The sequence below is a fragment of the Scyliorhinus canicula genome, chromosome 8, assembly GCF_902713615.1.
Source record: "Scyliorhinus canicula chromosome 8, sScyCan1.1, whole genome shotgun sequence".
NCBI classification, from domain to species: Eukaryota; Metazoa; Chordata; class Chondrichthyes; order Carcharhiniformes; family Scyliorhinidae; genus Scyliorhinus; species Scyliorhinus canicula.
In genome coordinates, this window is record NC_052153.1 from 140,672,921 (window position 1) to 140,686,925 (window position 14,005).

The window sequence follows — 14,005 nt, forward strand, 5'->3', positions numbered from 1 at the left end:
CAATGTGGACTACGACTTGGGGCTGCTCCCCCTCCCCCTTAAGGACCCGGAAAACACGATCCGAGACATCACGTACCCTTGCACCTGGGAGGCAACATACCAAACGTGAGTCACTCTCGCTCCCACAAAATCTCCTATCTGTGCCCCTGACTATTGAGTCCCCAATTACTAATGTTCTACTCCTTTCCCCCCTTCCCTTCTGAGCAACAGGGACAGACTCCGTGCCAGAGGCCCGTACCCCATGGCTTACCCCTGGTAAGTCGTCCCCCCCACAAGTATCCAAAACGGTATACTTGTTACTCAGGGGAACGACCGCAGGGGGTCCCTGCACTGACTGCTTCTTCCCAGTCCCTCTTACAGTTACCCATCTATCTCTAGTCTTTGGTGTAACTACTTCCCTGAAGCTCCTATCTATGACCCCCTCTGCCTCCCGAATGATCCGAAGTTCATCCAGCTCAAGCTCCAGGTCCCTAACACGGTTTTTGAGGAGCTGGAGTTGGGTGCACTTCCCACAGATGAAATCAGCAGGGACACTGATGGCGTCCCTCACCTCAAACATTTTGCAGGAGGAGCATTGTACTGCCTTCTCTGACATCACCTCTAGATTTAAAAAAAAAACAAGAAAAATAAAAAGAAAGGAAGAGCTTACCTGATATTACCTCAAACCCTGCTCCCGCTGAAAGGTAAGCAAATTTAAAGGCACTCACTCACCTTCACGACAGGCCCCTGCTCCCGCTTCCCAACCACCGTGGGGTGGGGGGGTTAGTTAGAGGAGGAGGTAGGGTGGGAAACACTCACGAAGTGTTTCAGGTTTAACTGTCTCTTGCCAACAGCCTCTCCACAAACCACCTTCAACTTAGGCTGACCGCACTGCACGTATGCAAATTTCCCCAGAACAGCTGATCAGTAGCTCTGCTCTGCTGCCCTCTGCTGGATGATTGCCTTCACTCAAACTCCTCGGGTCTCCTTCGCAGCTCCACCTTCAAATTAGGCTGACCGCACTGCACGTTTGCAAATTTCCCCAGAACAGCTGATCAGTAGCTCTGCTCTGCTGCCCTCTGCTGGATGATTGCCTTCACTCAAACTCCTCGGGTCTCCTTCGCAGCTCCACCTTCAACTTAGGCTGACCGCACTGCACGTATGCAAATTTCCCCAGAACAGCTGATCAGTAGCTCTGCTCTGCTGCCCTCTGCTGGATCACCTTGCCTCCAATGCGTCCTCCATATCCCCTTTATCCCCATGCATCCTCGTAATCTCCAATGCCTCCTACATGCCTCCTCATGTCCCTCCAGACCCCTCATGTTCCCCATGCCTCTTTTATACTCACTCAGCCAGTATGCAGCATGTACAGAATCAATAAGCTATGAAATAACAGTAGGACTGGCTGACCTCCGAGACTCACTAGCCAAAAATGGTATTGGGCAAGGGAATCCTGGAATCAGGTTCCAGCTTTCATTTTTAAAGAAAGCCTGGATTGGCTTGAATTGGCAAAAATCCAGGCTTGTGTCTCAGACCGGTCTTCCTGCAGACTCAGCTACAATTCAGTGAGTCTGCAAATGCAATACAGAACAAGGTAAATGTATGGTTGCTGAAAGCATGCACCTTTTTATGCTTCGGTGCAGACTTCATGGGCTGAACAGCCTCTTCTGCACTGTAGTATTCTGTGATTCTGAGCATTTCTCCTGCAGATTGCACTTTCAACACCACCTGCGTGCCTACAGAATGGCCTTTAGGACAGCCATGCCAATGTCACTGTTGTTAACCAGCTTCTCAATTAAACCCCAAGATGTGAAGACTTTTATGAATATAATGAGGCAAAATACATAGGTTATATGTATCAAAACTTCTAAGAGTTCTGCATTTACGTCTTTAAAACACTGAAACAGAAAGCATGAACTATTTCTATGTTGTTGGATCTTTGCATGATACTATATGACAAATAGAATTCCTGTGTCAGTTAACTGATGAATACATGGTTGAGTGACTTCCTGGCTGATATTTCACAGGATCCATGTGATTACTTGAAACTACCAGATGGCATAAATGTTGAGTGTAGTCATGACCTTCATAGTGACAAACAGACTGTCTGCACAGATGATCATGCTTGTATGCCTTCATTTGATAAATACATTGACAGGATGTAACTAGTAGAGTCCTTCAAAGATCAGTACTGGAGCCTGAGTTATTTACAAGATATATTAATGACTTAGATCAATATACCAAAAGTATTGTATCCAAGTTGTTAATGATTCAAAGCGAGGTGGGACAATCACCTATGAGTAGGACACAAAGAGGCTACAAATTGAGATAGACAGGTTCAGTGAGTGGGCAATAAGATGGCAGATGGATTAAATATAGGGAATTATGAAGCTATTTCCTTTGGTAGGAAGAATATAATCTTAGCCCTATGACAGTGGAGGAACAGCAATATAATTCCAAGTCATGATAGTATGTGGCTTGGCAGGGAACATGGTGGCGTTCCGATGCTTCTGTGCCCTTCTAGATTACTCAGAGCTTTATGAACCTCAACATTTGAAAGTTTCTCACCATTAAAACAAAGAGAGAATCTAATTATCTCCCTTGATATTCCAGGGCATTACCATTACTGAAACCTGACCAGCAACATCCTGGATGTTACCATTGACCAGAAACTAAACTGGACTAGCCATACATATACTGTGGCTGCAAATGCAGACTCCAAGCTGTGAATTCTTAAGCGAGTAACTCATCTCCTAATTCCCCAAAGACAATCCAGAATATTTGAATATTTACTTCCTCCACCACCGACACACAGTGACGGCAGTGTGGTACTATATACAAGATGCGCTGCAGCAACTCACCAAGGCTCCTTTGACAGCATCTTCCAAGCCCATGGCCTCTATGACCTTGAAGGGCAACCAGCAGATGCCTGGGAACACCACTAAGTTCCCCACGTTCCCCTCCAAACGACACAGTATCATGGTTTGGGCTATTGTTTTTCCTTCACAAAATTCTACTCTCATATGCGAAACATAGAATGTTAGCATGCAATTAGGAAGGTAAATGGCATGTTCACCTTTACTTCAAGGTGCCTGGAGTACAGGATTATTGAATTCTTACCACAATAGTCTAGAACATCAGAGAGACAACACCAGGAACCCTCTGCACAGTTTTCTTCCCCTGTCTAAGAAAATATATATTTGCCTTTAAGGAGGTGCATCAAAGGTTTACAAAATCAATTCCTGGGATGTGAAGGATGTTGTATGATGAGAGGTTGAGTAAATTAGGCCTATACGTCTGGAGTTTAGAAGAATTAAAGGTGGGGATTATTAGTTGTATATTAATTACGGTTGTGTGGCAGACGTTAACTGGTGTTTAATATGAGCACAAAAGACACTGTGGATGCAGCAGGCCCATACAACAGAGGATTAAGTTGGTTCACAGATTCCCAAATTGCCGTATTGTCTGCAGCCTTGAGGAGTCTGTGTTCTATGTAAACATAGGTTTCCCCAAGTGGCAGCCCCCTTTTGATTATTTGAGGGGGCTGCTCCCCAATCATTTCGGCCCATGTTCCTTGACCACTCGGTCTGGGGTTGGGGATGACAGGAGACCCCCCCCAGGTAGGCTGCTCCTTGATTAGGGCCTTTAACAGGTTCAGGCAGTGGGTAATTGTGGAGGGCTTTTCGGCCCAACTGCCTGCCTCTCTTTCATGGCTATGTTCACACCTGGGTGTCTTTGTAAAGGGAGCATGTGATATCCATTGGTGTGTTTGAGGCTTTCCATGACCAGTGAGTGCCACATGTTGGAATGCATTATCTCCCCCCAAAATGTTCCTTTCGAATCATAGAATTTTACAGGGCAGAAGGAGGCCATCAAGTCTGCACCGACCCTTTGAAAGAGAATCTTACTTAGGCCCACGCACCCTCCCTATCCCAGAAATCCCGTAACCCCACCTAACCTTTTAGACACAAAGGGGCAATTTAGCATGGCCATTCAATGTAACTTGCACATCTTTGGATTTGATAAGTTTTTGTTATAGTTTTGTTTTTGTTTGTGTCCTTTCAAGGCGCTGTTCATTAATTAATTTGTTTATTTGGTTATAATTTATGCTAGGGTTAGGGTTAGGTGCCACCCTTGGGAAGTTTCCATGCCTCCTTGCAGAATGTGCCTGTCTTTTACCAGGAACTATTCAAAGTCTGGATCATGGCCTCAAAACAAAGCTCTCTTTGTCAGCCATAGCTTTCACATCCACCCCAGGTCCCAAAATCTCCCGTGGGAACCCAGCCCCACAATTTGAGCTGCCTCGTGGAAATTCCCACTTCCAATATATTCTGCATTGAGGGCTTTTCTGTACAAGTTGCTGCTGCACACCATCTACTTCCTTGCCTTCATTTCTTGTTGAGACATGACATGGCATTCTGTCCTGTCATCTGGAGATGGCAGGGAACACTGGTGGGAGGCTCCCTATGTGGTAGCCCTCCCCTTTTTCCATCCGGGATTTGGTATGGAAGATGTTGCATGCGGCAGTCATGTGCAATAGAAGGCTAAGTGTGTGTTCACAGACTCCCAGGCCGCCTCTAATTTTTGCGATCTTAGGAATCTGTGTTCCACATACATGCAGGATACGTGAGGTTGCAGCCCCTGTCCCACTAATTGAAGAAGGCTGCTTCTGATGTTTTGCTCACACTTAGGCACCACACTCCTGATCTTTGGCCACACAGTGAGGAGGGCAGGTGGGCAGACCAGAGAGTCTCCTTGTCAGCCTGCTCCTGACCTTCCCCAGGTAGCTATAAACAGCTCCAGGTAGTGAGCCAACTGTTGAGGGGATTATTGAACGTGCCTGTCTACCCCTCTTCGTGGCTATATTGATGCCTGGGTAACCTTGGAAAGTGAAAACGGGGGGGGGGGGGATTTTCTGTTTTGCCAGTGCCCGAGAGTTTCCTGATGGTGTGGGGCTGCCGCTCATTGGGAAACCCCATTGACTGGCTGGCATAACAGAGAATCCCGCCGGCAGGTAGCGGCAGAAATGTGGCGCAGCGGGGCGGAGAATCCAGCCCGCGGTGCGCAACGATATGTTTGTGCCTTCTGTGACTGATGGGTATCGCAGAGGCTGGGGAGCATCATCAGCCGGGGAACATTATTTTCATATTTCAGTCTTCTTTCTTGTTTTGTTGTAGTTACAGTGCCCCTTTAAGGGGTTGTTATTAATTAAGTTGTATATTGGTTTTAATTTGCTGAAAAGAGTAGAAGAGACACAATGAGCCGGATTCTCCCGCAATTGGCAGGGCGGCCCATACCGTCGCCAAGAGCTGTGCGAACCACTAGTGGCTTGAGGCTGTGAATTCTTAAGCGAGTAACTCATCTCCTGACTCATCAAGAGCGGCGCGAACCACTCTGGTGTCGGGCCGCCTGGAATTTGCGGAATCCTCCACACTTCCAGGGGCTAGGACGGCGCTGGAGGGGATGGCGCCGCTCCAATTGGTGCCGAAGGGCCGCTGCCGGCCAATGCGAGTTGGCGCATGTGCAGGACTGCCGGCATGTGCCGGCGCATGCGCAGAACCACCGGCGTGTTTCCTGCGCATGCGCAGGGGTTTTCTTCTCCACGCCGGCCATGGTGGAGCCTTACAGAGGCCGGCACAGAGGGAAAGAGTGCCTCCATGGCACAGACTCACCCACAGATCGATGGGCCCCGATCACAGGCCAGGACACCATGAGGCTCCCCCCCCCCCACCTCCCGCGCCCCCTCCGAGGACCCCGCTGGACGGCCGACAAGCCAGGTCCATGTCCATTTCACGCCGGCGGGTCTGGCTGAAAACAGGTGGCCGCTCGGCCCATTGGGGCCTGGAGTATTTCCGGGGGGGCGCTGCCAACGGCCCCTGACTGGCGTGGCGGGATCTCCGCCCCCGTCCGAAAACCGGCGGGGTTCGGAGAATCCCGCCCAATGTGTGGTGTCATGCTCAATACAAGCGTAAGGCTATTGGACATTATGGACTGTAAGTTCATACTTTATGAAAATGGCCACAAACTCTGTTAAGGTGGCTGTAACTTAACAGGTGACTATGGAGATTTAAACTGTGGACAGCATTCGATTTTCATTGTTTGAAGATGAGCCAGCATTTAAGCAATATGAAGTCTCTCGATGGTTAGCCTCAGAGGACCATATTAAACAAAGGAGAATGTTTGAGTTCAAGTTGGGACAGAGATAAGAGTGAATGACTACTATTGCATGATTGTCTTCTGGACACCAGAAGAGATAACCGCGCAATCATGTGACAGAAACTAATTTTCAGGAAGTGCAGCACAATACAACCTCAAAAGCAATTCTGTGCGTGAGAAAAAACTGAAACAGCTGAACCATGACAGCAGAAAGTCGTCTATTGCAGTTAAAGTACTGTACTTGTTCTAGCTTCCAAGTCCACCTGAGAAACAACTTTCTGGCTGTTCAACTACAAAAGGCTTTGCAGCTTCCTGAGAATCCTTCGTTTCTGCACTCCAACTAAATTATCAACTCAGCCAAGAGAACAAATCTGCATCAATATAAGGACTGAATTACAAGTTCCATTTTTAAAATTGCAACTTTAACTTAATCTATATCTAATGTCATAACACCCTGGGAAACTGTACGGTCAATTCCAGCCCCATGCATCCCAGAGTCACAAAACAAGTGAATAAACCAATAATTCTTATTAAAATACCTGAAATCTTTGGCCTTTGATCGCCCAATAATTACAGTCACCAGGTTTGTAAGTTGAAACGCAATTACTGTTTATTTCTAGCAAGAATATTGATGAAATATGCAATAATTACAACTGGATAACAAGCAAGCTAACCTACTACTCCATTTACTATCCCACCCCTACCCACACACACATGGCTGCCATACACAGATAGCGGGGGGGGGGGGGGGGGGTGGTGGATGAAGAGGCCGTACCGGTCTCGCCGAACAGGCGGCAGAATGTGGCGGCTAGGGGCTTTTCGCCGTTGCTTCATTGAAGCCTACTTGTGACAAGAAGCAATTATTATTATTAATAAGGATGAAGGTCAAAAGATAAAAGTCTTTGCTTCCAATGATAGTTCTTTTGCATGCATTCCTGCCAGTTCAGAAATAAAGCTTTTCTGAAGAAAAATGGAGAGGGGAGAGAACAGCAGCCCCTCCTCTGAGCAGCCAGCAGTCAAACTGAAACCAAAACTCAACCCTTGAATCTCTGAAACATTCCAGTGGGATCAGATCCAATTATCCAATTACCACCTGTTACAGGGCAAAGCACAGCCTTTTGAGACAATTCATTGGCCACCAGCCAAATCAATCAAATCGAGTCAGTACTGATGTCAGCCAATCTGCAACCATCAGCCTAAAACAGCACAGCCTTCTGGATCCTTCTGTTTGAATTAAAGACACAGGCTGCTTACAGGCTGCTTTGCTTTAAAGTCATAGGTCTCTTAAATATCCGTGGAGCTAAAATATAACAGCAAAAAAACAAAAGAATGAGGAAATAAGAGAATAAACTGGGAATAAACAGGAACAAACAGGAAGAATCCTGACACTAATCTGTGTGTACGAGGTAGTGTGAATGGGGGCGAGTGATTGTGACCTCGGCTTGGACGTTCACTGAGTCGATTGATTTGGAATCCCTTTAAAAATGGTAGGTGGGTCCCGATTATGGGTTTCCCTGCCCTATTCCTGGGCTGTGCAATTTTTGGGCACAGCTTTAAAGAGTGTAGGCTGCTTCCTGTCAGAAGCCTGCAGCCGGGAGTCCTGACCTGGCAGACTCCATTGTGGAGATTAGAACGTCCTACTCTGTAATTTTCATGGAATTGGGCCTGGTTTTTAAAAACATGTGGTCCAAACAGGCGCCGCCCCGATTTGGGCGTCAAAAGGGAATCTCCGCCCGATCACCGATTCCGAAATCGACGTCGGGGAATGGAGAATCCCCCCCAATAAGTTCAAAAAGTGATTATAGACAAAATCATGGAGAAATAGATAGAAACTGGACTTGGGGCAGCGACTAAATTTACAAATGGCAAATTTTCCTCCAGCATGAACATTATGGTTATGAATACCACAGTTGAAAATGACAGGTTAAATTTAATGCAGAGGAGTTTAAACAAGAATAAAAATTGAATAGCTGACTCGGGAATGTCTAACTTTAAGTTAGACAGGTTAAGAACTGCAGCCGACGGAGAATGCTGAAACAGAAATGCTTTATGCATTGATAGGCCTATCAAAGAGCCTCTTGGATGTATCATGGAACTTGGAGTAAACAGCTGGAACAAAGATCGCTGGTCAACTTGAGCCTGCATGTTTCACTGAGCACCGAGAATCTCACCTATAATGACAGCAGGCATGTAACTCTTGGCCTGAGTCAAAGCTCCCACTTCAGGAGTGAGATGTCAAAGGCCTCACAGACAAGATGAACTCCATTACATTTGCTTACTATCCCCACAGGAGGTGAGGAAAAGCTAAATTACTGCAAGCTAACCTGGGAAGAAACAAGTCCATCCAAAACAGCGCCTAACAGCCAGAATAATCTATAAAAAAGCTATTTGCTTTGCTCAGCTCTACCTCTGAAGCCTGAAATTCATTGTTCATCCTAAATCACAGCTTTGTTAACCTGGGAAAAACAGAAAGTACTCAACAATGTCATCATTGCAGCCAAGATTTAAACTGTGGCCAGTTAAGGCAGTGGTCACTAAAGGTGCTGCACATCACAACTGGATTAACTTTAGGAGAGCTGTCAAAATAGTCTGAACAGCTGACAACAGTTTCACATAGCATTAAAAAACCTGTGAAAAGCTCAAAGATAACCACAAAATGCCCAACACTCGATTGCAAGGCAAAATATTTCCTATCTGAGTTAATGTTGTTCCGACACGGCAGAGAGCTTTGTTTTCTGAAGCTCAATATTTCTGAACTAGATAAATTAGACTTTGAAATTAAAATTGCTATTGGCAATGGAGGCTTTCACAAACTGGATACATCTGGTCTGTCTGATGACCATCATAAAAATCCAGATAAAATATGGTCAATATTTGAAGATTGATTACAACTGAAGCTCAACTTCAGAATACATTACCTAGAATTCAAGCTTTTCAGGTACCAACCAACAGAGATCACTTTTCAATTCAGAACTAAGTTCAGGAACAAGGAATGTCATTCCGACTTCAGGGAAGCAGAGCTAGCAGACAGAATAATCAAGCTCATGATTGCACCTACCCTAATGGAAGCGTTCCAAAAAGATTTTGTGTGCTAACCCAAAGGTTATATTTGGAAGCACAACTACAAAGTGGATGCAAGTATGACACCATACTACTCAGGCAGACAGAGTCTTCAAGCTATGCATAATTCAACCGCTATTGACACAATAGCCAACACAGGCAAGCCTAGTAAGCAATCTATGCAATACCATTTCATACATGTACCCAAACATTGCCCAGTTTTTAATGCAAGACATGTGGCACCAGAAGATATTGGAAGCACCAATGCAGAAAACAAAAGCTGAAACAAGTGGTTTGACATTATGACAAACCACAACCAAATGCCAGGCAGGTACAGCATTCCAACCAACCAAGTATGTGTACCTGATGAGACCATCAATTCACGCAACACGTGGTTAGAAGCGAACAGTGGTTTTAATCGTCTTACAACAGAGCCTGCCTGTGACGAGATGAACTCTAGATGAACTGGCAGGCAGGCTCACAACAGCAATCTTTATACTTCCGGTTAGGGGGAGGAGCCATGGGCGGAGCCAAGGGTGCAGCCCAGTACAAGCTCCTCATCTCCCCCTATGGGTACAGCCACGCAACTACACATGATCTAGTACAAGGTACAGGCTCAACACATGTTGTACAATACAGTGTGGATTATTAGTGTTTATAATTCACCACATTCACCCCCTGTGAAAAAAATCAAGTCCGGCGGGGGTGATGGCTTACAAATAGAGTCTGTCCAGTGGTTGAGTTGACCATTGTGATCGGCGGAGCACCGGGGTTGCAGCCTCTTCTGGTGGCTGGACGATCACGGTTGGTTGGGGTACGATGGCGGACTCCGGGGGTGATTCTGTCCGAGCTTCGTGCCCGTCTGGTTCAACTGGGGACTGGGGGCGCTGGAAGCTTATGGGCGCAGGTGTGCGGAACATGTGTAGCGACCTGGTAAGTGCAGGGGCATGGGGCACGACGAGTTGGGTGGGGTGTAGTGTGAGGGGTACCTCGGCGGTGGTAGTGGTAGGATTCGATCCTGCTGGCGCTAGGTCCCGGAGGAATACAGTGTCCTGACGGCCGTCAGGGTACTCTATGAAGGCGTATTGGGGGTTTGAGTGTAGTAGAAGCACTTTCTCTACAAGTGGGTCAGTTTTGTGTGCCCTGACGTGCTTCCGGAGGAGTACCGGGCCCGGTGTCTTCAACCATGCTGGGAGCGAAGCCCCCGTGGTAGTACCCCTGGAAAAAACAAAGAGCCACTCGTGAGGGTTCTGGTTGGTGGCAGTACATAGGAAGGACCTAATAGCGTGGAGCGTGTCGGGGAGGACTTCCTGTCAATGGGAAACCGGGTGATTCCTGGACCGGAGGGTCAGTAGGACGGTCTTCCAGACCGTCGCATTCTCCCTCTCCACCTGCCCGTTCCCCCTGGGGTTGTAGCTGGTAGTCCTGCTCGAGGCGATGCCCTTGCCGAGCAGGTACTGACGCAGCTCGTCGCTCATGAAGGACGAACCCCGGTCGCTGTGTACGTAGATGGGGAATCCAAACAGGGTGAAGATACTATGCAGGGCCCTAATGACTGTGTGGGAGGTCATATCGGGGCACGGGATAGCAAAAGGGAAGTGGGAGAACTCGTCGATGACATTCAGGAAGTACACATTCTGATTATTCGAGGGAAGTGGCCCTTTGAAATCGATGGGGAGGCGTTCAAAGGTCCGAGAAGCCTTGATCAGGTGGGCACTGTCTGGTCTATAGAAGTGCGGTTTGCACTCCGCACAGATCGGGCAATCCCTGGTGATGGCTTTTACCTCCTCAGTGGAGAAAGGTAGATTTTGGGCTTTGACGTAGTGGGCGAGCCGGGTGACTCCCGGGTGGCAGAGGTCATTGTGGATGGCTTTCAGGCGGTCGCTCTGCGTCAGGGGTGGGCAAACTACGGCCCACGGGCCGTATGCGGCCCGCCAAAGGTATTTCTGCGGCCCACCAAGTCATTACAAAATAAAAAAAAATTTTTTTTTTTTAAGTTTTTAAAAAAAAATTTTTTTTAAGGTTAATGGGGGGGGCTGTTGGGTTACTTACTGGTATAGGGTGGATACGTTGACTTGAGTAGGGTGATCATTGCTCGGCACAACATCGAGGGCCTAAGGGCCTGTTCTGTGCTGTACTGTTCTATGTTCAAAATGAGGCGCCCAGAATCATAACCGGGTGAAGTAATTATTTTACTTAATATACTATGCGGCCCTTTGTGAATTGTGAATTTCTGAATGTGGCCCTTGCACGGAAAAGTTTGCCCACCCCTGCTCTGCGTGCTGGCGCATGTGCCGCGGGACAGGGCACCTGGAGGCATGTTGAGCTTCCCCGGTTGATACATGATATCGTATTTGTAGGTGGAGCGTTCGATCCTCCACCTCAGGATTTTATCATTTTAAATTTTGCCCCTTTGCGAGTTGTCAAACATGAAGGCAACCGATCTTTGGTCGGTGATGAGGGTGAACCTTCTACCAGCGAGGTAGTTCCTCCAGTGACGTACAGCCTCCACAATGGCTTGTGCTTCCTTTTCGACCGAGGAGTGTCGAAGTTCTGAAGCGGAGAGGGTTTGGGAGAAAAATGCGAATGGTCTCCCTGCCTGATTCAATGTGGCTGCAAGAGCTACCTCTGAGGCATCGCTCTCAACCTGAAAAGGGACGGATTCATCCACCGCCCGCATGGCCGCTTTGGCGATGTCCTCCTTGATGCAGTTGAAGGCCTGGCGAGCCTCAGCCGACGGGGGGAAAAGTGTGGCCTTAAATAGTGGGCGGGCGTTGTCCTCATATTGAGGGACCCACTGAGCGTAGTATGAAAAGAATCCCAGGCACTGTTTGAGGGTCCTGGGCCAATGAGGGAGGGGGAGTTCTACGGTCCGGGTCGGGGCCCAGGGCTCCTTTTTCCACGACATAGCCGAGGATGGCTAGCCTGGTCGTGCGGAAAACGCATTTCTCCATGTTGTAAGTGAGGTTGAGTTTCTGGGCCGTCTGGAGAAATCGATGGAGGTTGGCGTTGTGGTCCTGTTGGTCATAACCACAGATGGTGACGTTATCCAAGTACGGAAACGTGGCCCGCAGCCCGTACTGGTCCACCATTCGGTCCATTGCTCGTTGGAACACCGAGAACCCGTTTGTGATGCCAAAAGGAACCCGGAGGAAATGGAAGAGGTGGCCATCGGCCTCGAACGCCGTGTAGTGGTGGTCCTCCGGGCGGATTGGGAGCTAGTGGTATACAGACTTCAGATCCACCGTGGAGAAAATATGATACTGGGCGATCTGATTCACCATGTCTGCAATCCTGGGAAGGGGGTACGCATCGAAGAGCGTGAACTGATTAATGGTCTGACTATAGTCCATGACCATGCGGAATTTTTCCCCGGTCTTGATGACGACCACCTGAGGTCTCCAGGGGCTGTTACTGGCCTCTATGATCCTCTCACGTAGGAGCCTCCGGACCTCGGTTCTGATAAACACCCTGTCTTGCAGGCTGTACCGCCTGCTGCGAGTGGCTACAAGTTTACAGTCCGGAGTGGGATTGGCAAAGAGTGGAGGGGGGGGGGAGATTCGCAGCGTGGCTAGGCTGCAGATGGTGAGTGGGGGTAGGGGTCCGCCGAAGCTGAGGGTGAGACTTTTGAGGTTACACTGGAAGTCGAGTCCCAGTAAGAGTGGGGCGCAGAGTTCGGACAGGACGCATAGTTGAAAATTAGAGTAGCTAGCGCCTTGGATCGTTAGGGTCGCGACGGTGCACCCTTGGAGGTGAACAGAGTGGGAGCCCGAAGCAAGGGAGATAGTTTGCCGTGCAGGAAAAACAGGGAGCGAACAGCGTCTTACCAGATCTGGGTGTATGAAGCTCTCGGTGCTCCCGGAGTCGAAGAGGCACGGTGTACTGTTGATTTTAACTGTCATCATGGAGTTGCGGAGGTGTTTCGGACGCGACTGGTCCAACGTGACCGCGCTGAGTTGTGGGTAGTCGGCGGCTTGATCAGCTGTGCTGGAGTGGCCCCGTGATAAATGCCCGCTGAGGTCGCAGTCTTCGATCTGGGTTGCTGAGTTTGGAGAGGGTGGAGCCCAAGATGGCCGTCCCCGTGGATCGCACGTGGTGGGTGGCGAGGAAGATGGCGTCCAAGATGGCGGCCCCCATGAGTCGCTCGTGGCCGGCCGCTTGGTGGGCCGTTGCCAAGATGGCGGCCCCCATGGGTCGCACGTAGCGGTTGGGGGCGGAGTCGGAGTACAGGCCGCAGCGTTACGGGGCCTGCGGGCCTGCGAATTCAGGGAGCGAGTGCTCTGGGCTGTGGGAGGGTTTGAGGCTGGAGCTCTCTTCGCCAGACATACTCTGGCATAGTGTCCTTTGCGACCGCAGCTGCTGCAGGTCGCGTTGCGGGCCGGGAAGTGCTGCCGCGGGTGCTGGGGCTGGCCACAAAAGTGTGAGGCTGGAGTAGCATAGTGGCTGGGTGGCCGCATGGCGCTGGCCTGGGGTAGTCGCTGGTTGGGGGCCCATGAGGGGTCGCGGAGTCCGCGGGAAACGAGGTGAGGCTGAGGAATGAGACCTCCACAGTCGTGGCGAGTTCTACAGTGTCTTCTAAGTTTTGGGCCCCCTTCTCAAGCAACCACTGGCGCACGTAATTGGATCTGAGGCCTGCAACAAATACATCGCGGACAGCGAGTTCCCTATGTTCTACAGCATTTACAGCTTGGTAATTACAGTCCCGGGATAAGGTTTTTAAGTCTCTCAGGAATTCTTCTAGCGATTCTGTGGGGCGCTGGCGTCGAGTAGTAAAAATGTGGCGCGCGTAGACCTCATTGACGGGCCTCAC